The sequence below is a fragment of the Neolamprologus multifasciatus genome, chromosome 19 (genome assembly GCF_963576455.1).
Source record: "Neolamprologus multifasciatus chromosome 19, fNeoMul1.2, whole genome shotgun sequence".
In the NCBI taxonomy this organism is placed as follows: Eukaryota; Metazoa; Chordata; class Actinopteri; order Cichliformes; family Cichlidae; genus Neolamprologus; species Neolamprologus multifasciatus.
This window is the reverse complement of record NC_140457.1, coordinates 5,320,165-5,344,487: the sequence shown is the minus strand read 5'-3', so window position 1 is coordinate 5,344,487 and position 24,323 is coordinate 5,320,165.

The window sequence follows — 24,323 nt, the reverse complement described above, 5'->3', positions numbered from 1 at the left end:
GCTTGTTGGCTCAGCATATCAGATTTACTCTTTAGACAGCAGTTGAAGGTGAGATAAAGATGGCACAAACCTTTCTAAGTTGCTCACCTGGACTTTACTTGACACCAAAACATGGGACACCAGATTTTCTCAGGCTTACAGCATCCACATTAGTACCCTTCCCTAGAATACCCAGCTGAGACATCTGATACATGAGGTCATAAAACATCTCACTAGGTTTTTATAAATTTCAGTTTTGCACCTCCTTCTTTTCCAGTTATTTTATTGGAGAGAAGTGCTTTATGTGCCATTGTGCACTGTATGATTAAAATGGAGATTCAGTATTACTGTTTTGTTCCTATGACAACATTACAGTCTAGTCATATTCTGTCCCAGTAGGATTTCTTTGCACAAAGAGTTTACTAGCAATAATCCAGTAGTCTGCATTACATAAATCTGGGATGTCTACGGTCCAAATCTTGACAAATGGAGTTTTGTTGCATGTCATATGCCCCTTGGTAATCCCATTTCCTGTGTCTGGTCTCCAGTGCTCCAATACCCATGTTATTAAATGGGTAACAAATACAACAATAGACACAGGGGGGAAAGACAACTCTGACATTGTCCTTTGTTCACATCATGCATCATGATAACAGCTAAAAATGCAGCATATGATGTTCTTAGCATTATCTGAAATAACAGACAGAGTGTAAAGGGCACACTGATATTAAGTGTTTACTGAATGTGTAAATTACTGTTTTTAGGAGGGTTTGCAGTACATTGCAAGGTGTCCTAAAGAAAAATCCTCTCAAACCCCACCAAAATTATTTTTCTCTAGAGAATCATTACTTACATCATCAATCATGTGCCTGCAGTTCAGGTCAAAGAGAAGAGGACCACACTTGAACATAAGCTAACTACTGTTTATATATGCTCCTGAAATAGTGGCAATGGCATCTCCTGAACCAAATCTCATCTGTTTTCTCTCAGTCTTTCACTCTCATTTGCTTTTCACTCCAAAGCCATAAATCTGGACGACTCCACTATGTGCTACAAGCAAATCAAAGGAAAGCCCAGCCTGACCAGCTTTAGCCCATTCAAGCAAACATTTTTCTGTTTAATAATCAAACTCAATCACTACCTTGTGTAAAATTTAATTTTCATGAAAAACTGTTTTGCCAGAATGCAGCCCTATCCTCCAGCAGTTCCAGTGAGTAACAAGCATTTTACCCTCTTGGACACATTGCCAACAGCATCCTCCTCACGAGGGCATGGACTTTTTCAGTCTCAGTCTTTTGCTAAAGTGCTTGTACGTGTGACTAAAATGAGAGATAATGAGCAAATGTCTAAATATGTGTGTGTGTGGTAGAGATAACAACAGGTGAGTAGCTGTATGAGGTTACCTTCAGGCAAGTAAACAGAACTGAGGAACTTAATTTAATTAAATTAAATTAAAAGGTGTTTCTGATTTTTCTTATTCCATTTAACTAGGCATACTAATGGGCCTTACTCGCTTAAAATAATATTAATAATTACTATTTCTCACAATATAGAGAAAAACTAATATTAAATTTGGTTTAGGTCAGGTCATCTGTAGTTGTTTGTTTCTGAGAGCAAATAAAACTTTACTAAGAGTAAAGTCATTTTAACTCTGGTGTGTATTTTCTAGTCCAACCTAGAACCAGTTTCTTTGAGCTTAGCACAGCAATACACAAGTTGTTGTTTTTGTTTATTGTGCTGCGTCATGATGGTGGACCATCCAGGTCACAGGTTTACCACATTTAGATTTGATGGCAGAAGCTCATTGATGTGCACATCAAAGGATAAGCTGTTAGCTTTTGTGACACTGATATTTTGATAAAGACTAACTGGACCATAAAATGCCAAATTTCAGGGGGATACAGTGGGGCAAAAAAGTATTTAGTCAGCCACCGATTGTGCAAGTTCCCCCACTTAAAATGATGACAGAGGTCAGTAATTTGCACCAGAGGTACACTTCAACTGTGAGAGACAGAATGTGGAAAAAAAAATCCATGAATTCACATGGTAGGATTTGTAAAGAATTTATTCGTAAATCAGGGTGGAAAATAAGTATTTGGTCACCTCAAACAAGGAAAATCCCTGGCTCTCACAGACCTGTAACATCTTCTGTAAGAAGCTTTTCTGTCCCCCACTCGTTACCTGTATGAATGGCACCTGTTTGACCTCATCATCTGTATAAAAGACACCTGTCCACAGCCTCAACCAGTCAGACTCCAAACTCCGCCATGGCCAAGACCAAAGAGCTTTTGAAGGACACCAGGAAAAGAATTGTAGACCTGCACCAGACTGGGAAGAGTGAATCTACAATAGGCAAGCAGCTTGGTGTGAAAAAATCAACTGTGGGAGCAATCATTAGAAAATGGAAGACATACAAGACCACTGATAATCTCCCTCGATCTGGGGCTCCACGCAAGATCTCATCCCGTGGGGTCAAAATGATCATGAGAACGGTGAGCAAAGATCCCAGAACCACACGGGGGGACCTGGTGAATGACCTGCAGAGAGCTGGGACCAAAGTAACAAAGGTCACCATCAGTAACACACTACAACGGCAGGGAATCAAATCCCGCAGTGCCAGACGTGTTCCGCTGCTGAAGCCAGTGCATGTCCAGGCCCGTCTGAAGTTTGCCAGAGAGCACATGGATGATACAGCAGAGGATTGGGAGAATGTCATGTGGTCAGATGAAACCAAAGTAGAACTTTTTGGTATAAACTCAACTCGTCGTGTTTGGAGGAAGAAGAATACTGAGTTGCATCCCAAGAACACCATACCTACTGTGAAGCATGGGGGTGGAAACATCATGCTATGGGGCTGTTTTTCTGCCAAGGGGACAGGACGACTGATCCGTGTTAAGGACAGAATGAATGGGGCCAAGTATCGTGAGATTTTGAGCCAAAACCTCCTTCCATCAGTGAGAACTTTGAAGATGAAACGAGGCTGGGTCTTCCAACATGACAATGATCCAAAACACACTGCCCGGGCAACAAAGGAGTGGCTCCGTAAGAAGCATTTGAAAGTCCTGGAGTGGCCTAGCCAGTCTCCAGACCTCAACCCCATAGAAAATCTGTGGCGGGAGTTGAAAGTCCGTGTTGCTCGGCGACAGCCCCAAAACATCACTGCTCTTCAAAAGATCTGCATGGAGGAATGGGCCAAAATACCAGCTACTGTGTGTGCAAACCTGGTAAAGACCTATAGTAAACGTTTGACCTCTGTTATTGCCAACAAAGGTTATGTTACAAAGTATTAAGTTGTATTTTTGTTATTGACCAAATACTTATTTTCCACCCTGATTTACAAATAAATTCTTTACAAATCCTACCATGTGAATTCATGGATTTTTTTTTCACATTCTGTCTCTCACAGTTGAAGTGTACCTCTGGTGCAAATTACTGACCTCTGTCATCATTTTAAGTGGGGCAACTTGCACAATCGGTGGCTGACTAAATACTTTTTTGCCCCACTGTACCTTCTACGGAATATGGTCTAAATGGACAGACTATGTTAAGCATATGAGGTGTGATTTTGTATATGATGTTACAACCCTGAGTATTATGTAAACCTACCTGCCCTGCTGCCTCCTAACCCTAGTTTTTTTTCTTCTTTTATTTTCTCTTCTTTTTCTGTCTTCTTTATTTTTCAATTATAAGTTAAAATATGACAGCAAAGAAAGTGTAAAAAGGCAAACTACTGTTATGTTCAACAGCTGTCCCAATAAAAGAGATAATAATAAAAAAAAAAAATGCCAAATTTTCCTAGTAGATAATTATGTTTATAGGAAACACTTGTTTCAATTGTTAAGGGAAATTCTGAAAGTTACAGTAGCTTGATGTTGCTGATAGTTGATCTTATGTTCTCCCATTTGCATTTGCCAAGATTTAAATTTCATCTCTACAGATCATAAATATTTATATTAATATGAATATTTTAATGCCTTCCGGGAGCTCTTTCTTTCAGAAATGAAGAATCTGTGCTTTACTCTGAGTTATAAAACACCTCTACAACACAATTTAGACAAAAGTGAACATGTTTTGTAAATTATCAACCTGAAAGTCAATTAAAAGACAATTATTACCATATCAGTCGTGAGTAAATAAGATCAGACAATTATGACAATTGTGTTGTCAGTTAATTTGGATTGAACTTGACTATAGTTTAATATCACGCAGAAGAAGCAATTTTAAAAAGGGACAACAAAAAATATTTTAAAAACTTAACAATTGTACTTGTTTTTGTTTGTTTTTGTTTTTTTTAAATTCTTGAACTTTTTCTTTATCTAATGAAAAGTGGAGCCGAGTGGTGGTGGTTTCTCTGAAATTACTGCAGAAAACAATTATTTTTTAAAAAAGGATTTGGGCTTTAGAAAAATGTTTTGAAGGCTCCATCATATAATTAAATCTCAGCTGTAATATCAAGTTAATCTGTCATGATGAATGGGTTTAAATGTCATGTCAATTCAGTGCAATTTATGAAAGGGGAACATATTTTTCCCTTAATTTGTGTTCACATCAAGTAATCTATTTGAGGTCATGCTCATTTAAGCATCCTCTGCTGCACGTGCCTCTGTTTTCTGTATTTATTGCCACGAGCACAAATCACACACATACAGACAAATTCCCATTTAATTCATTTTGTTCTAAATGTCAGGTTTTGCACAAGGATCTCATTGGCTGCCTGAAAGGTTGAAAAAAGAATTTTATCCAACAAAACACTTTAATGCAATGACACAGACACACACACACACTAATGCACATTTGTTAGATTTAATAACTTCTGTGCACTACTCAGATCTTTTCATTTTTTTCATCACATTATTATGTTTAGGATTTTACTCTAATTTGATACATTTGATATTTTCCCACATAAACGTGCTGATGACAAAGTGGAAACATGCACCCTTATTTTCTTGTTTTTTGCTTCAGTTTTTAAACGTAAATTCTTCTTTATGCATTTTTTTTTATTCTTGTCTGTTTTTAGATTTAGCTTGTGGTGCACTCTGGGTTTAGGTTGTTTGCCTCTCTGATTATTAGCGTATGATCTTTAGCCTGGTAACATTTTTGCTGCTGGCATCTTGCTTTGGTTCCTCTCCTCTTTGGTAAACTGTCACATTGAGAGCTAGACTGGAACCACTAAGTTTACTGGGCATACTTTAGAAATGCTCACAGCTGTGTAAACAAGGCCTCACGATTCAAACTGCACATCAGGGGGAAAAGCCATGCCATGTAGTTACTCTGCGTTCTGTAGACCTTGATGATAAAACTGTGGTAGAGCACAGATTAGGGCAGTGGTATAAAATGTTTTTTAAAGCTTTAAGCTTTTCAAGAACTGGAGATAAGTGTGGTATCTACAGGGTGCTTCTAGAAGGTGACTATATGGCCAAAGTGAGTAACAGTGTGTGACAGTCTTTATATGAGATGTAGCCAAAAACCTAGAAGCTTAGAAGTCCCCGCAGCATCTCAGCAGCACTCCATTTATAAAGATTTATAGTTGGGCATAAAGGAATACTGTTATGAAAAGGCAAGACATCCCACTTGGAGTTTACCACACATTTCATAAAAGACTCTAAGAGTGTGTAGGAAAGATTCTGTGGTCAGGTGACAAAAAATAAATTACTCTGACTGGCCGTCAGTTACCATGTCTCATTATCTGCCAAAATGACAGTGACCATGAAGCGTGTTGGGGGAAGGTTCATGATGCGATTGTGCAGCTCAGCAGCAGGACATACGGACAAACGCTGCCAAATACTTACATTTTTTCAGAAGCTGCCAACATTGCACCTCCTTTGAGATCAGTTCCTTAAAGCACTGACTGCGGCAGTATTGGCAGCTAATCATCCATGCTAGAGCCTGGATTAGAAAGCGGGATGGTAGCCAAAGTCAAAGGCATGCGATCGATGAGGCCATGATTTGTGTCCTTTTGGGGACCATCCTCCTGGTCTGATTAGTTTTGTTTTCACTTGCTTTTTATTTTGGATTTTACTGCAAAAGTAAGGATTTGAAGAATTAAAAGTTATGTTTAAGGGGGTCCAGCATGTTTAAATTTGATGCCAAGTGGTCATGACCTGGTGACACCAGGACATTGTGTTTCTCAGATGCCAGCAGCTATTATAAAATAGCAGTATTTGGTGCTCTGGGAATAAAAACAGGCTTGGGAGATTAAAAAAACGAATGGAGCCAAATACACAGAGGTCCTTGAATCAAACCTACTCCAGTGTTCACAGTAGGGACCTGAGGCTGCAGTGATGGTTCACCTTTCAGCTTGACAATGACCCAAAGCATACAGCTCAGACAATGCTGTAGTAGCCTGGGGACAATTCTGACTGCCCTTGCGTTTTTCAGCCAACGCCAAGATTTCAACCGCTTAAAGACCAAAAGATGACAGCTCACAGATGCTTTTCATCCAATTTGAAAGGTTCTGTCAGAGAGAATGGGATTAACTCCCTGAATCCAGGTGTGAGAAGCTTCAGAAGCTTGTAAATACTTACCCAAGAAAACCGGAGGCTTCCAAAGAGGCTTCAGCAAAGTCTTGTTTTTTTTTGTTTTTTTTAAAGGATCCTTTTAGAGAATTTATGAAATTTTATGCAAAATTTTATGCATTTGCAGGAAAAGGCTCTCATGATTTTCAAAAGACCAGAGAAACATTGATTTTCCAATCTCACGTTGGTATAATGACACGAACAAAACATTCTGCCCTTTTTGCGCATATATATATATATATATATATATATATATATATATATATACCTTTTTAGCCACACTTGTTGTCCTTATCTTTTTACTCTTTTTTTCCTCTCTGTTCTCATTTCCATAGCCTTTTCTCCTCACAGGTATCTTGCTAGAGTAGAACAGCAAATTAATTTTCTGAGAATACATTAACGCCTTGTATCCACCGGCATTGCCGTGGATATGCACACATTGTGTGCCTGTGCCTGTCTGTGTGCGCGTGCGTGTGTGTGTGTGAGAAAGAGAGAGCGAGAGGCTGAGACATGGAGAAAAAATGGGATTGCAAGGTGATAACAAGTGTGAATGTATCACCACAGGGGGTGATTATAATTAGACCTCAATGTGGTTAAAGCTGTATAATTGCACACAGGCACACAAGCATAAAACAGTGTTGCGTTGAGTTTTGCCCCATTTTTTTCTGACTCAGCTTATTCTCCACCTCACCTCACCCCCTTTTTTTTTTTTTTCTTTTTTTGAAATCCCAGCATGCATTAAACCTGACCTAGTATTTTTTTTGGCATCTACCTGAGAAAAATCCACTGAACTTTTGCAGAAAAAAATATGTAACAGCAGAAAAAAAACCCCACCAAAAGGTAACCTGCAGTTCTGCGAACTGATCCAATACTTTATCTTTCTGACCTTAAATAAGAGAATTTAGAAATTAAACTTACTTGCTTTATTGCATATATGATCAAAGTGTTTACATGCTGTACTCTGTTTTAATAATCAAGAAAGCAGCAAAGCAGGAAAAGACATCTTGAAGCAAAAAAGTAAAACAAGCAAATGACTCAGGTATTACTTCAACCAAATATGTAGCATTTCTTTTCTTTATTTCAAATTTGGCATCAACTTTGCTAGACTTGGCTGTTATTTATCGGAGGCTTTATGCTTGAAGGAATTTAATTGTTGACACTGAACCTGCAGAATGCACATAGGAATTGGTAATCGTTCTGAACTTTTGAGCTGTTTTGTTTTATTTTTACATCATCTTAGATTGGTGATCATAACTTCTGCGCTGGAAATCACTGATGAAACACTGGAGAAAAAAAAGGCACAAATGGCTTATTTTAACCTCATCAAATAAAGGTTTTTGCCTAAAGAGATGTAACAGAACCTAATCAAGTTATACAGAACATGATCATATTTTGTTTGATTGGATTTAACGTTCCCTAAAGAATCATTAGTTGCTTCTAATGTAATTGATGCCCCCACTTCCTCCTTGGAAGTATTACAATAGTTACTAGAGTGCTTGGTGTAGGCAGATTTTCCCCCAACGGCTTTCTAGGTTAAAGAATGTGAATGCTGCAGCAGAGGCTGCCTCACCCACCCTGAGAAGAGGGACTTAGGTTACAGAATTAGAAGAGATGGGAGTGATAAATGGAGGGTGGTAAAGAGAGGGACAGTGTTAGCAAGAGTGCTTGGGAGAAAAGAAAAAAACCTGAGAGACTGAACGACACAGAGTGAGTTGGAAAGATGTAGTGAAACAGAAGGGATGTGTGATAGATGGCAAGGTGTGATGAAAGAGAGGAGGGAACCAGGGAGGAAAAAAACAGATTGATCATCATGACATTACCCTCTGCGAATATGTGTGTGTTTGTGTATGCATCTATGTGTGCATGTCGACTTTTCCTCATCTTTTCACACTTGTGTTTTTATTTAGCTCTTATGGAGCTATTTATGGAGATTATGAGTATTAACATGGCACACGCATAAACACATGGATAATTTAATGTATTTTGACACGTGCACAGAGTCACATGTACACATGGTTCTAAATTGTCTTCAGGCAAAAATGACAAAGCATATGTCTTTGAATGCAAGAGAGTGGGAAAAAAAAGAAGCCGTGCTCATTCAGCTGTTTTACCTTGTGTTTGCCCAACCTCCTTTATTTTGCGTGCACTTGTTTGGAATGATCGAAGTAAAAATATTTATATTGCAGCATGAAAATAGTGGCGAGCTGTGTCTCAATAAATTCTATCATCTTGCATTCAGCCTCCCTCACCCAACCACCACCACAGCAGTAAAACCATAGCAGTTTCATGTCTTAGCTTTAAACATGCTACACTTGTGTTTGAGAACTACGTTTTACTTTAACCAAATATGTGAAATTGTAATAATTTAGATTTAACAGAGTAAATTAGCCACAAATGAACAATAAACAAAAGATTTACCTGTATTTCCTTTGGGGTTTTTTTCTCAATTCAAAGATCACTGTAGGAGCATCGCTCTAATATCTGCTAATATCTGGGTAGGAACCCCTTTAGTCACTGAATAGTAGGGATGGGTATCGTTTAGGTTTTATCCGATACCGGTGCCAAACCGGTACTTTTAAAACGGTGCCGGTGCTTAAACGGTGCTCAAACCGGTGCTCAAACCGGTGCTTAAAGAATGGAGAACACAAAATTGGTCCAAAAACCTCATGTTCAGCTGTTTTTTTGTAAAAAGATAACAATGTTAGCCTTTTCTGCAGCTATGGGGCATATATGGTATCATTCTTGGCTGGAAGCAGTGCTTAAACAATGGAAAAAACAAACTTTGTCCAAAAACCTCTCATGTTTAACTGTTTTCCACTTTTTCTTTGGTCATTTTAGCCTTTTTGGCCAGGGTGAAGGGAGTATCTGCCATCAAACAAGAAGACAGCCGCATGTAGCTATGATGATGTTTGCTAGTTCACCTTACATACATTAATGTAATAACGTGGTTAGCCTACTCAACGTATATTACACACGAACAACATTAAGCTACTCACGCAGAGAAGAACGGCTGCTGCTGCCATCATCATCATCATTTCTGCTTCACTGGCAGGGCTACGGCTACACACGCAGTAGATGTGCACGGTGTGAGGTCTCGCAGCAAGCTATTAAATACGGCGCATTTCTCGGCTTTAAAAAAAACCCCGCTATGCGTCGCCAGGTGTTTCATCGGATTTCAGGTGTTACCTCCTTTCCACAGTATCAGCTTAAAGCACTTGTTGCAGGCTGCTGAGTTTGCATCTTTTGCTGTGAAGTACAGCCAGACTTTGACCGCTTCGCCTTGGGCGTTTTTAATCTGTAGCTCTGCTCTAAAAGAACGTATGTACCTGGACCCGCCTACTATCCTCAGAAACGTAAAATGATTGGCTACAATTCAAAGTGTATCACAGCTCATTAAAAAAAAAAGCACCGAAATAAAGCACCGAAATGTGCGCTGCTTTTCGGTCTGGTTACTACCGTTTATGTCAGAACCGGTGCCATCATGGCACCGGACACCGGTACCCATCCCTACTGAATAGTCTCGATTCCTCAGTGTCCTGGATTAGATTTAAGATTCTGGTCCATGTTAGTCTGATTGCATCGTGTACTTTTGAAGATTTGTCACATGCATTATGAAAATCTCCTGCTCATATAAAGTTCACAGAGCTCATTCTAATGGAAGTAAAACCAGCTCAAAAAAAAAAAAAAACCCCTGGAAAAGTGTTTGAATTGATCCAATATTGATTTTGCAGATTTAATTTAGTTCCTGTTTTACACACCCTGACCTTAAATCAGTGTTTCCCAACCACACGTAGCTGTGCTGTGAGAAATTATCAGCTGTGCCATGGAAGATTATCTGGTTCAACCTGATTAGTACTCTAAGCGATTGGAGTAACGGGCAGATCAATCACATTCTTTTCCACTAGAGGGCAGTACAACTACCTGCTCTAATTACATGGGTTACCAGCTGCCAGTAAAACAGAAGAAGACAAGAAGAAATTACTTAATAGTCATGCTGCGAGATGACGCAGCGCGTAATGGCAACAGATAAATATTTGAAAAGTAGTCAATCCGATCTGGGTCCTGGAGAAAATTCCGACCCAGATGAAGGCCGTAGCATGATTAGTGATCAGAAGAAAGCAAAAAAGGTATACTGGGGACAAACCGAGCCAATTCCGCTTTACCTGGTGCACGGTGGAAAATTATCAATATGCTTTTTGTGACATTTTAGTTTGGTGGTTTGCCGTGGGATTTTTCTAATGTGAAATATCTGCTGGGGCTCCAACAGGTTGGGAAACGCTTTAAATAACTACAGAAACTTGGGAATTAGACTTGGGTCCTTAAATATATTCTATTCTATATTCTATTTACACATGACCTAATTAATTAAGCATTATTTATGTAAAATAAATACCTACAACAGTTAAAGACTGTTTTTGGCACTTAACAATAGATCTACATTAACCAAATTTGTATAATTTGTTCTCTACTGGGACCAAATATGGCTGACAGAAACGTGTTTATTGCCTACTACAAACCAAAATGGTTTTATTTAAGATATTTTTGCTTCACTTTGCTTTCCACATGCACACTCTCAGCTAAATGACTGCCCACCAACTCAGATTAGACGTTGAGAAAAGTGGGATATTGCTATTCCTTGACAAATGTCTTCTTCAAGACTTCTCAGGCAACACCATAGGAATATCTCCCCATACTAGCAAGGATGCCTGGTGTTATTCTTGCATTATAATTGTCTGTTGATCTTTGCATAACTCATATATTGCCTATATCCTCTGTCAAACACAACATCTCCTTTCAGCCTGGTCTTCTTTTATAGCTGATATCTCGTGCTGCAGTTTAAAATAGTCACTTTTCTCTCATGTCACTTTTACTCTGTCTTTACCTTCAGGAAGCAGCTCGCATCAAATTCACAAACCCCTTTTCTGTTGTACAAATTGCTAAGTGAGGTGCATCCCTGCATAGCTCCAAGACATGTGCTTAGCTCTTCTCTTCTAGCAGCCATAGGCCATAACTCTGGTCTCGGCTGTACTCCTTTCCCTTCAGACACCTCAGTGGTGAAATGACATTCCCACCTCACACAGATGCAACAACCTATGTGGGAAAAACCCATTTCTTCTAGGATCACTTCATATCTTTTCTCTGAGCCACCCTGAAAGTCTCTTGACCCTGATCATTTCTCTGTCATAAGGGTGAGAAAAAAATCCCCTCCACCCGCCTGTCATTTTGTTTCAGAGTAGGTGGTGCGTTTTTTAACCACTGTCTCTTCAATCACAGACCTCCACTAGGGAACTGAGTAAAGGATATCCATTTAATAGCAGTAGTATGAAAGCATTTTATTTAATATCAGCCCATTGGAAGCACTTCACTTAGAAACATGTTACTAAGTGATGTGATTACTGTGTCATTAACAAGTCATACAATGATATAGTTTTATTGGTAGATGCTCAGTCTGAAGACTGAAGCTGTATAAAGAGAAACAGAACATCATGTTCAAAGAGGGTGTTAGATTTACGGATGTTACTAAAAAGTCTTCTGCTTCACAAGCATACAGACTTTCTGTTTACCTCCAGCACACAGAGAGATCAACACTATATATTATGTAAATAAATTATTTTGAAAATAAGTCAGATAATTTTAGTGTGGTGACGCTCCCCATGTTTAGTGGCTCAGTTATTTGAAACTAAGCCACTGAATGTGATGATAATGACACAAAAACTGGAAAACATTTTTGATCACAAGCACACTCAATTTACATTATTTTAGAAAGTCCACCCATCTGTCAATTTGTCTCCTGCTGGTCCAGCTGGAGACAAATTTTTAGAGCAGACACTTTTGGGGAATCCAGCTGGATGTGTGAGCAACAAACTGCAGGCTAGGTAATACAACATCACTGATGGCATTGATCATGTTTTGGTATTGTCCTGATGGAGGTTTTGAATGTTTCTCATCTAAAGGGTATCCTCAAATGTATCTGAGATTTCTTGGCTAGTAAACCTTTTAAATTGCTATGCATATAGACAAAGTCATAAAAGACTCATCAGTCCGATGTGCAATTAAACTAATGAGCTAGTCCCAGCTAAGCCAAATATCAGTTTGTAAAGCTAAATGCTGAAAAGGTACAGCAAGCAGACAATATGCTTTTGGACAGGTGGGACACTCATACTTTGGCGCTGACACAATGGGAAAATGATTCCCATATAGTATTACACCATTCTGCATAACTGCTGGACATCAGGAACAATTTACTGTGGTACTGTGATAGATGCACTTTTATTTTTATTGACTGTGGGTTGTGGGTTGACCAGACAGAGCTTCATATTACTACAAGACATGGGGATAATTGGAAGGCTACCATGTAAGAAATGCATAATATAATATAATAATATAGCTCCTGAACAATATGAACTACTTCTTCAGCTCTTTGTTTCCCTGTTCCCACTGAAAAAAGTTGGGAGGAAGTTGAAAAGAGGCAGCCAAATGTGAACATGATCGAGAAAGACCAACATCTCCTTTGAGCCAAAACTCATTTAAAAGGGACTGAGGCAAAGTGGAAAATTGTTCTGTGATCAGTTGAAATTTGAAATTGTTTTTGATCCACATCCTCTGGACCAAAGAGGAGAGGGATCATCTGTGTTGTTATCACTGCTTAGTTCAAAACCCCAAATCTCTGATGGTATGGTGATGCTTTGTTGCAGCGTTAATTTTGACAGCAAATTTTTATTTATTATGGTTGGAGTTAATCAATGAAATATCATTAAATTATAGTAGACTAAATCTAAAGTTGATTTAGTTGACTAAAACATAAAGTGAACAAGTCGACTCTTCCTCCCAATTTTCATGAGAAACAGGGAGAATTGGAGTTAGCTCTAAGCCCAGAGTGAGATCACTGATTGGATCACTTCCAAACTGTGCCGCCTTTCTCCACAACTTAGTTTTGATTGGATATCGTTTCTCCAGAATTTTTCATACGATTTGTATTTGTTAAAAGAAGTATCAATACATTTCATTAGACTTGTTGTCCTCATGCATTACTTTTAATTTAGATATTATGCCATTTCCATCAGAATAAAAGGGTTGTTGAATTATTGGTCAGTGACATTTACACATTATTAGTGCATATGGATGTGCCAGTTTGCACATCTGGAAAGGCACCATTAGCATTGAAAGGTCAACATCAACATAGATGATGTGTGTTCGGCAAGACAATGTTAAACTGCACAGTGCAGGTATCAGAGTAACATGGATTGAGTCCAGATGCTAAACTAGTCTGCCTGCAGTCCAGAACATTCATCAACTGGAGCCATTTGGTTCATAATGATACTAAAAATATGACAAAGAAGATTCAGGACTGTTGAGCAGGTAGAATCAAAACTTGCCTAGGGAGACAAAAATGGGACAACAGTCCTCTCCCAAAAGTCCAGCAATTGGTCTTTAGGTAGAGGAGTGTTGTTTTTTCTTTTCTTTTTTTTTATGTGTTGCTGTCATCAAATTCAAAATGAGCAGGTATTCATCTTAAATAAAAATATGAATATGAATAAAAATATATATATATATATATTTTTTTTTTTCTATATTCTTCATGGTTTTAACAGGAATTCATGGTTTTCTAAATTGAATGAGAGTGGAGAGTCCACTCGCATTTAATTATTACAAGAAGGAGTTCCTAATCAAGTGTCAGTATGGAATTAATTGAGATTAAGAATCTGTTTTGTTTTGTTTTGTTTGTAATAATTTAGCTTGTATCAGCCTCAGCTGCATGTAATTTGTCACCTATCGTGTGTAAAGAAAAAATGTGAACCCTTGACCGCCACAATTGGGCAATCCAAGGGGACTGTCCTGTGTGCACTTTGGTCCAGCTTTGGACTAAGTAATCACCTTTATCCCGTAAGGGAATATTTCTATTCTGATGGAAGTGGTCTCTTTCTCTGGGCAACACCCCCATATATAGCCAGTGAGTAAGAAAATTATGCAAATATAATGCGATGTCCTTTGTAGTTCAGAGCTTTCAACCCATTTGATCAAATCTGCTGCACAACATGGTTTGCTACCAACATTAAACCACCAAATGGGAAATATATTTTGAAATAATGGTGTTCCATCCCTCCACTAAAAATTCAGAAACTTGCAGAATCAACCTAACACCTTACCAATACAATTTCTGCAGTTTTTTTTCTTTTAATTTCTCACCTGTCATCTATCACTGGTCTCTCTCAACTGTGAAATGTTATTCCCCACTGACATTTCTTTCATTATAAAATCCAAAAGCAGCACAAAGGTCTGGCATTTTCTACAATTTTAACCGGCCAGAAACCTGCTGCTCTATGCCAACAACAGAGATGTGTCTCACAATCCAGGATGTGGCATCTGCATGAATATAACAGTGGTTTTCAGTTTCTGAACAGACTGTTACCCAGTATCTAATAGGCCACTGACACTGTTTACAGTAAGTATTGCACACGCACAGATATATAGTCCAAAAAGCCATGTTTTTATATTTGTGACTGTGCCATTTGCACAGTGTTGTATTAGCAAGAATACTCTTAGCCCAGGGGTAGGCAACCTTTCTGATGATGAGTGCCATGTGAAATTTCCTCAGAAGTCAGTGTGCCATATGATTGCATTAGCAATACATTTAATAACGCTCTATATTAACAGTTACACACTATATAGAACAACTTTATAGAATTATATTTGTTCGCAGATGTTGGCAGTTGTCAGCGAATAGTTATCAGCTATTTTGAAACCAAAAAAAATACACTTTTTATTCATAACAAGAACTCCATAACAGCAAATGAACTGTACAACAGCAAATGCAAATGCTATTTATGGTCTCCTCACAACAATGATAAGAAAAATAAACTGGGCCAATATAGCACGTTTGTTAATATCGAGATACACATGTTAATTTGATCTCTGGTCTCCCACTCAGAGACACAGGTCTACACACGGTGTCCAGCATTTAGACGGCGACCTGAGGACACTCTTCATGTAAGAGAAAATCTGCTCACACAGACATGTAGAGCCAAATGTAACTGTAAATAAGGCCTCTGCAATGTTCTGAAGACAATTAACCTTGTCAGGTAGTGATGTCCAGCAGGTGAAAATGCAAGCTCCATGAACACGCAGAGCTCTGGATTCCAGCTGCGTTCGAAGTTCTGCAAACTTTGACCCCACAGAGTCGAGGTTTTTAGTTCAATCAGCTGCATTTCGATGTCGCATTAACTGGCATTAACTCAGCCAGTTAATGCGAGTCAAACCCAGCTGCTCATTAAAGCTTTCTGGTTTGATCAGAAAAGAAAACATTGGTCCAAACACCTGAAAACACATTGTGAATTCTGTCTCGAGTCTACGGATGTATCCGTGTATTTCCATGGTGCTGATGCTGCGCTGAGCGGACAGCTCCTGAAGCATTTGAAGTGTTGGAATGTGGAAATTTCAACATCGCTTGAAAAAACTGCAAGCTAGCAACGTCCCTCTCACTAGTAGGCTAAGTTATTTTTAGCCAATTACAAGTTGAATCTGGTAGTTGTTAGCTAAGATACCGTCATTAAGAAGTGGCACCACTAATGTGTGTATGCGAGCTAATTTGCAATGTGCACCGCATTTATTTTTTAATGCTCCTTCTCAGATTAACTCACTGCGTGTCGTGCCCAGGGCTGGACTGGGACAAAAAGTTGGCCCGGCATTTTGACTAGAGACCGGCCCACCAGGTATTAAAGCCATAAAGCCTTTGAATGAAAACAAACGCTGTTGTGAGAGTGATGTACACTGTCTTGTTGGTATATGTATGATTTCTATACATTTTACGTCAGATAAAAACTGGTGTATTTTACATTTTATATTTTGGGGCGATCGTGGCTCAAGAGTTGGCAGTTCGTCTTGTAATCGGAAGGTTGCCGGTTCGAGCCCCGGCTCCGACAGTCTCGGTCGTTGTGTCCTTGGGCAAGACACTTCACCCTTTGCCTACTGTGGTGGTCAGAGGGCCCGGTGGCGCCAGTGTCTGACAGCCTCGCCTCTGTCAGTGCGCCCCAGGGCAGCTGTGGCTACAATGTGGCTTGCCATCACCAGTGTGTGAATGGGTGGATAACTGAATGTAGTGTAAAGTGCTTTGGGGTCCATAGGGACTAAGTAAAGTGCTATACAAATAAAGGCCATTTATACATTTGATTCTGAACACTGCTAAGCAAGAGAGTGTGTTATCAAATTCTTATTCTGAGCTGCTCAGGGTAAATGGATATTTGAGAAGCAACCAAATGTGAAGAAGAAAGAGCAATAATGTCGGTAGTGAATGAGCAGTAAGAGATGAAGGAATGACAAGTATGACAGAGTGAGAATGGAGAGATCAAAATGGGAGGAGAGAGAGATGAGACTGTGCTGGCTCATGAAGTAAAGCGATGATGAAAGAGAGTGAGACAAACTGGCAGACAGACGGAGTAAAAAGAAGGAAAAATACCTTCCCTGACGAATAGGGGGCAGTATCACTCTGTAGACAGAGAGGGCGGCAGAGGGAGAAAGGGAAAGCTAAAGTGAGGTATTGAAGAGGCAAAGGCAAATAAGCAAAGGTGATGAAAGGGAGGGGTAAGTGATGGGAGGAAGCTAGCTAGAGGTGTGGATGGTGTAAAGATGGAGGATGGGAGACAGAAAGGAGAAGAAGGATAGTTGAGCACAAGATGGAAGAGACAGAAAAAGAAGGGAAGGGAGGGGGGAGAGACAGTGAAGTGGTACAGCAGGAGCAGAAGAGGAGTGCATTACAGGACCAGCATGGGAACAAAAAACACTGCTTATCTATAACTATTTTGATACAGGCTACTGCTGTTTGGATGAGTGTTTGCATGTGTGTTATCATTGATTTTTTTGTGGGTGTGCGTGTGATGTCCTTGGTATGTATGACTTTTTTTCTCAGTCTTTATCCTTGTATCTGTGCATATGCTTTTGTGAATCAGCGTGTGTGCCTGCCTTTGCATTTGTGTGTGCATGCACATATTGGCAGGGGTTTAAGGAAACGTTTTCACTGCATCTGTCCTTGATATGCCCAGCTGAATACAGAGAGCTTTTTACACTACAGAACCAAGGCTCTCTTGGAGGCTTTGCAGCATTTAAAGTCTCCCTGGGCAGCGGCCATACTTGTGTGCAAAAAAAAATATTGGTTTACAAGGTGAAATTGGATTAGCACTTCATTCCATGTTTTATCTGGCTGCACATTTTAATGTCAGTAGGACCCATGCCATTTGATGAGGTCTTTTCTTGCCACTTTACTTTTTCTCTGAGACTCTAACTTTCAGTGGCAATCCTATGATTTTAGCCATCAATATTCTTTAACATTTCCTGGACCTAGCAGGGCCTTTCTTGAGTAAACTGCACTCAAATAACACTGCTGCAACAAACAGGACAAAGGAAATTATATAATAGGCCACAACCGATTGTGTCCTTAGTGAATGCATCTGCCAGCAGTATCCCAAGAAAGAAGAGGAGCAAGAATCATCATGGAAGGCCCTTGCACGGCATGTACCACCAGGAGAATGAAGAAGTGGCTGCACAAAGCTAGACTGAAAGGCACTAATCATGGCAGCACAGAAACAAGCTCTAACAACAAGATCAATAGGGGCTGGGGTCTACCACACCAGGCAAGACCCCAGGTGCAGGCTGTGCAAAGATGCCCCTGCAGGGCACAAGATGCTAGCAGGCAGGATATACATAGTAAACTTTATTTATTAAGCGCTTTTCACAGACAGACAATCACAAAGCGCTGTACACAAATATTAAAATATTAAAATAAACAATAAAATCAATAGACATTATATACAATGTAAAAGATTAAATGTAAATAATGTAAAAAATATAAAATATGTAGATCAACAAAAGGCTTGTTTGAAACTTAACTGTTTTTTAAAAGACTCCACAGAGTCAAGCAAACGTAATTGTAGTGGTAAACTGTTCCACAGCCTTGGTGCAACAGACTGAAAGGCTCTGTCCCCTTTTGTCTTCAGTCATGTACGGGGAACAACTAAGAGACTGTGTCTGTGAGCGGAGATGACGAGCAGCAGTGTATTTTATAAGAAGCTTGGATAAATAATCTGGAGCCTGGCCATTTAGTGCTACATGGAAAACCATAACCAAGTGGTTGTATAGTATATGGGAACACCTGTGCTGAGTATGGCCTGGAAATCCTACCATCAAAAAGCTAAGATCCTGTGTGATCAGAACTTTGTTTGGCAGCTTTCTTGCAATTTCTTTAGGCAGTCTTCAGGAATAGTTCTCTGGGCTTTTTGAACAACATTCAAAGCTCTTCTTTGGATGTTGTCGACCTTTTGTTTCAGTCTCAGTCAAATCATCCCACAATGTTTTAATAATGTTGAGGCTCAGGACATGACTAAACTGAGGCTTTTTTTTCTGTCCAGGTATTTCTGTCCAATACCTGGACAGAAATGTCTTTTATCCTGTCTTCCTTCTCTCACCCCAACCGGTTGCAGCAGATGGCCCCGCCCCTCCCTGAGCCTGGTTCTGCCAGAGGTTTCTTCCTGTTAAAAGGGAGTTTTTCCTTCCCACTGTCGCCAAAGTGCTTGCTCATAGGGGGTCATATGATTGTTGGGTTTTTCTCTGTATCTATGAAGCGCCTTGAGGCGACTTTTGTTGTGATTTGGCGCTATATAAATAAAATTGAATTGAAATTGAATTGAATTGTATGCTTTTACAATATTGGCATTCCTCCATTCCTGAAGTCTGCATCCCAAAGACTTTGTTTCCCTGGATTGCATACTTCACCCATCCTGTCCTGTGCAGGTCAGGACAGGCAGACCATGTTGCTGCTTGTTTGTGGTCTAAGAATCTCAAAATTGTGTTCACTCAGTTTTGCTCTTCAGTAGCTAGAAAGGATACTCGATTGGATTCACATCAGTGATAAAAACGGATAAAAAAATCATCCCTTTTTGTTGCATTGAAAAACTCTTTGGGTTGCTTTTGGAGTGAGTGACATAAAAAAGACATAACTAGCTTTTACAAAGTCTAAATACTATAATAGCCTAAGGAGCGCCAAACTGGAACCATTTTTTTTTTTTTTTTTTTGCTGGTAATCTTGTCTGCAGCAGCTTCACCTCACAACTTACAGGACAAATGGTTCTGATCCTTAAGCATCACTGCCAGATACCACAAGGCACCTTCAGGGGTCTTGTAGAGTGTTGGTGGTTGCTGTTTTGGCACAGGACCGATAGCATATTTGCCAAATGTGGACTTTTTAGTCCGCATTAGTAGCAATTTTACTTGTCACTGATTACCAGTACAAGGGAAATTAAGCAAATTGAATCACTCAGTAATGTTAAAGACATTTTTAAACTAAAATTGTAAGAACTGAATGTTAGCACCATACCACAGAAATGTAAAAGAGTGAATATGTTTGAATGGTTAAAAAAAGGCCATTATTAGGTAGACATGATTTAAACAAAGGGGGGATGAATCTGGACTTGATACAAAAGATGGTGAAAAAGACAACGTGCTTTTATCAGCCTCTCTCTGGGTTTCTATTAATTGAGAACATGTATAATATATCTCTGCATACATCATTGTTCCAGTGCAACAGTGCCTTTTCTATTTCTCCTGAAACTGCACCACATTTGTGTGCTCTGAGAAGGAATTTACTGGACAGAACACACATATATGCACACATAAAAATATGAACCCCAGCGTACTAGCATGTAGAACACAAACATGAGACCGATGACATCCCTGTTCTTTGACCTGTCAAAGGAAAAAATATTAGGCCAAGCGTGTGTGTGTGTGCGTGCACATGCTAACACCTAATTTGTGCTATGACCATCTGCAGAGACACCTGCTCTTATGTTCTTATTGTCATTTTGTCATTTTTCTCTTCACATCTTTTGTCATCATATGCCATCCTTTATTTACTGTTTCTCCACTGTGTGTGTGTGTGTGAGCAACAAGCCCCCAGAACATTGTTAGGCTGATCTAATACAGAGCAACACAGATGTCAGAACAGCTGTCTTAAATTGCAATGCTGTAAAAAAAAAAAAAAAAAAAAAAAAAAAAAAAAACAACAACAAAAAACAAAAAATTCAGAGAAAGACACAATTTTATTTGTTTTTCTTTTTCACAATTTGTTTTAGGATTTCTTTCATTCTGGGTACATGTTACAACAATAACAATATTAATTTTGTTTTCAAAATCATTTAAGGACATTCGTGTGGTTTTGTGTGTTCTAACTTGTAAGCATCAGTGTTGGTCAAGTTACTTGGAAAAAAGTAATCAGTAACTAATTACTGATTACTTCCCCCAAAAAGTAATCCCGTTACTTTACTGATTACTTATTTTAAAACGTAATTAATTACTTAGTTACTTTTTAAAAACACAATTTACAACCTGAATAGGTGATAAAGCGATAGATCTTTCAGCCCAATTCTACTTTTTCTACATAATCCATCATACAAAATGTAATCAAATGGTAAAAGTCTCTTTTTATAATGTGTTTTATTAGTTTTAATCTTTTAACTTTATGCATCAAGCAAAATTTTAATTAAGTGCAACATTCTCTGACTGGAATAAATTTGTTTAATATTTAAACCTATTTTCTGCACATTCCAGCACATATTTTTTTTTGTGTGTGTTTACACTCAGTCTTTCAAATAGATGCAAGTAAAACACAGCAGAAAATAAATATCGGTCGTGTTGCTCTATTTTCACCTGTAAAGCAGGAGCGGGGTAGGCGGAGCTTTATCCTGGTGCAGGTGTGCTGCAGCGGTCAGTTGAAGAATCCGCGAGTTTCTCTATGAGTTTCCCATTACGTGGTAGCGCACTTGGTGCTTGCTTGGGCGTTTAGGGTTTTTTTCCGCTGTAAAAATAAGTTTTCTTCCCACGCACAACGAACACTAATGTTTTTGTCACTTTTTATGGAATCAAACTCAAAATAAGGTCAGTACTTCCACGCTTTAAACACTGCACGCTCATACTCTCTCCTGCACTCGATATATTATCCATTGTTGATCTACACACAGCTGTTGTCACGAACATCGCACTTGCTTACATCACTGTCATGAGACATTCTCGCAAAAAAAAATCACGGTTTTAGTAACGCAGTAACGCAGCGTTCCTACGGGAAAGTAACGGTAATCTAATTACCGTTTTTGCAATAGTAATCCCTTACTTTACTCGTTACTTGAAAAAAGTAATCGGATTACAGTAACGCGTTACAAGTAATGGGCAGTAACGCCCATCTCTGGTAAGCATTCACATCAATATTAATTCTGTTGCACTGGCTGCAAGGTCCATTTTAAGATCGTAGTTTTTACTTTTAGAGCTCTGTATGGACAAGCCCAGATGTTCATCAGTGAACTTTTTACATCTATATATTACAAGCTGGTCCCTGAGGTCATGTGATTGGAGCCTGCAGGCTGTCCATCATGTAAGGCTGAGAACTAAAGGTGACAGAGCTTTTTTTTTAACAGTGGCCCCCAGACTGTGGACATCTGTCCAGCTGAGCTTGAGAATTGTGGACTAAGTTTTTACCATTTTGCTTGTATGGGGAACATTCATGTTTGCATGGCTAGTATGTAAAAATGTATGCTTTGGATTTATGTTGGAGTTGCCCCTGTAAGAAAAGAGGGAAGTGCCATATGCAATTGGACCTGATCTGTATGTATAACTGCAACAATCTGGCAGTTTAAAACAGTGTGAAGTCTTGTTATGGTATGCCAACTGCTGTTTGTTTAAGTAACGTTAATATCATGTGGTCTGAACCCAGCATAAGGCTGAGCGTAAAGTTAGCAACACTGACAGCAATGTGCATATGGAGTTGTCAGAAAGAGGCCACTGGTCCTGTGTTTAATTCATCTGTGAGAATTTGACTAAACAATGTCATACCCAATATGTCTGAATTTGTATCTTGAGGAATAAGACACTACAGTGTGTGTGTGTGTGTGTGTGTGCGCCTCTTAGTGTCCTTGATAAAGTTGGACAGAGATTAGAGTGATCCGGCCACAGATGATAGCCTGTGATGACATTATATCTCGTGTGTGTGTGTGTGAGGTGTCCTGGAGGACAATTACACTGTAAAAAGATGGAGAGAAGAAAATAGCCTCCCTCCCTCTCTCTCTGCTCTAAGGAGCCATCTGTGTAGATGAGATGGAAATGCCTCTAGAGCAGTAAATTTAAGAATAGCCAGTGACTCCATATGCAAATGTATAGTAAATGACTCCACCATCCTTTCTACCTTTGCAAAATAGTACTTACGAAGTAGAATATCATAATTTCTATGATTTTGCATAGATGTTGCAGTTTGGATGTCTTGCAATAAATGAGCACATAAATGATCTCATACAGATTTTGTTCAGTATCGAAAGTAACTCAGTTGGTTTTTCTCTGTTGAGCAGTAGTAGATTTGCTTAAAGAATGAAAATGCTAAACACTGATCGGTCATTTGATGTCTGTCATCATCAATAACCATTCACTCTCACAGCCAATTTGGAATCTCCAGTTGACTGAACTCCATGCATGCTTTTGGTCTCTGGGAAGAACCCAGAGAACTGAGAGAACCCACACAGACCCAACGAGAACGAAGAAAGGCCCCAGACTGGAATGCCTGAAACTCAGCATAATTGTAATAAGCATGTTAAATTTGCACTTTATGTTGTTAAGAGTAAATGGAAACTTGAGATCAGAGTCCTTTCAGTTATATCCTATTATTTAATTGCTCTTTTTTAATCTTAATTAATGTTGCATTAATCCGACCTCATCCTATCATTTGGACTATTTGGGCCACTAACTGTGACATAGCTTTTATTTAGACTCGGTTGAGACTTCTTACATATTAGACAAGAGAAACATATATTTGATGAGATCATAATCAGTAAATCAGATATAATCAAAAACAAAAAATCGATTTCATTCTAATGGCAGTAAGACAACTCTAAGAAAAACAGGCCACTGGTGATAAATTGAGAGATATAGCAAAAGAGGGAGGAAAGAAAAAGAGTGAGAGTGAAGCCAGGGCAGGGAAGATTGAATCAGGACAAGGTGAAAGGGTGTCGAATGGTAAAAGTGATGGCAGATGAGTACTATTAGATAAAGTGGTAGATGGAGAGATAACAGGCAAGTAAGGGAGAGCTCAAAAGAGAGGGGCAAGGGAGAGCAGACGAACGATTGAATTTAAAAAATTCAAGTGGTTAAATGTCAAATGGTGGTACTGAAGGTAGATAAATGCCTATAGATGGATGAATAAATAAACAGACATAAGTAATGTGGCAGAAAATAAGAGACACACAAGGAGAAGGAAAAGATGAGGGTCATCAGATGGAGGAATAAAAGAAATGAGACTAAAGCAGTGGAGGGAGAGAGCAGATAGGGGTCAGTTCAGACAAATGGATAAGAAATGACCAAAAAGGGAGTGAAGGCAAGTAAAAATGAAGAGAAACCAGGGTTAGTAAGGTAAAATGGAAAACGGAGAGGAGGACAATATAGAGAAGGTGAGATGGTGGGAAGGGGGTGAATGGATGGAGAAGGATGAAGGACACCAGAAAAAAGAGACTTGGTGCCAGATTAAGGGTGATGAGGTGAAGAAAAACTGGCTGTGATTGCAATCAAATGAAGAAAAACTAATATTCCATCTGCCATCTGCATAAAAGGCCGATGTCTATAAGGTACAGTGATAAGTTGAGGCACTGCAGTGTAGTGTCTTGCTCAGAAATCTGCTTGGTCACAATAATTGGAATGCACGTGGATGTTCACACAGAGCACAAGCAAACCTTTGGATACTAGTGGATGCAGAAACTGCATTATCCATGTAAAGAGGACTAGAAGCAAAGGAGCAAAGAGGGCATTCAATAG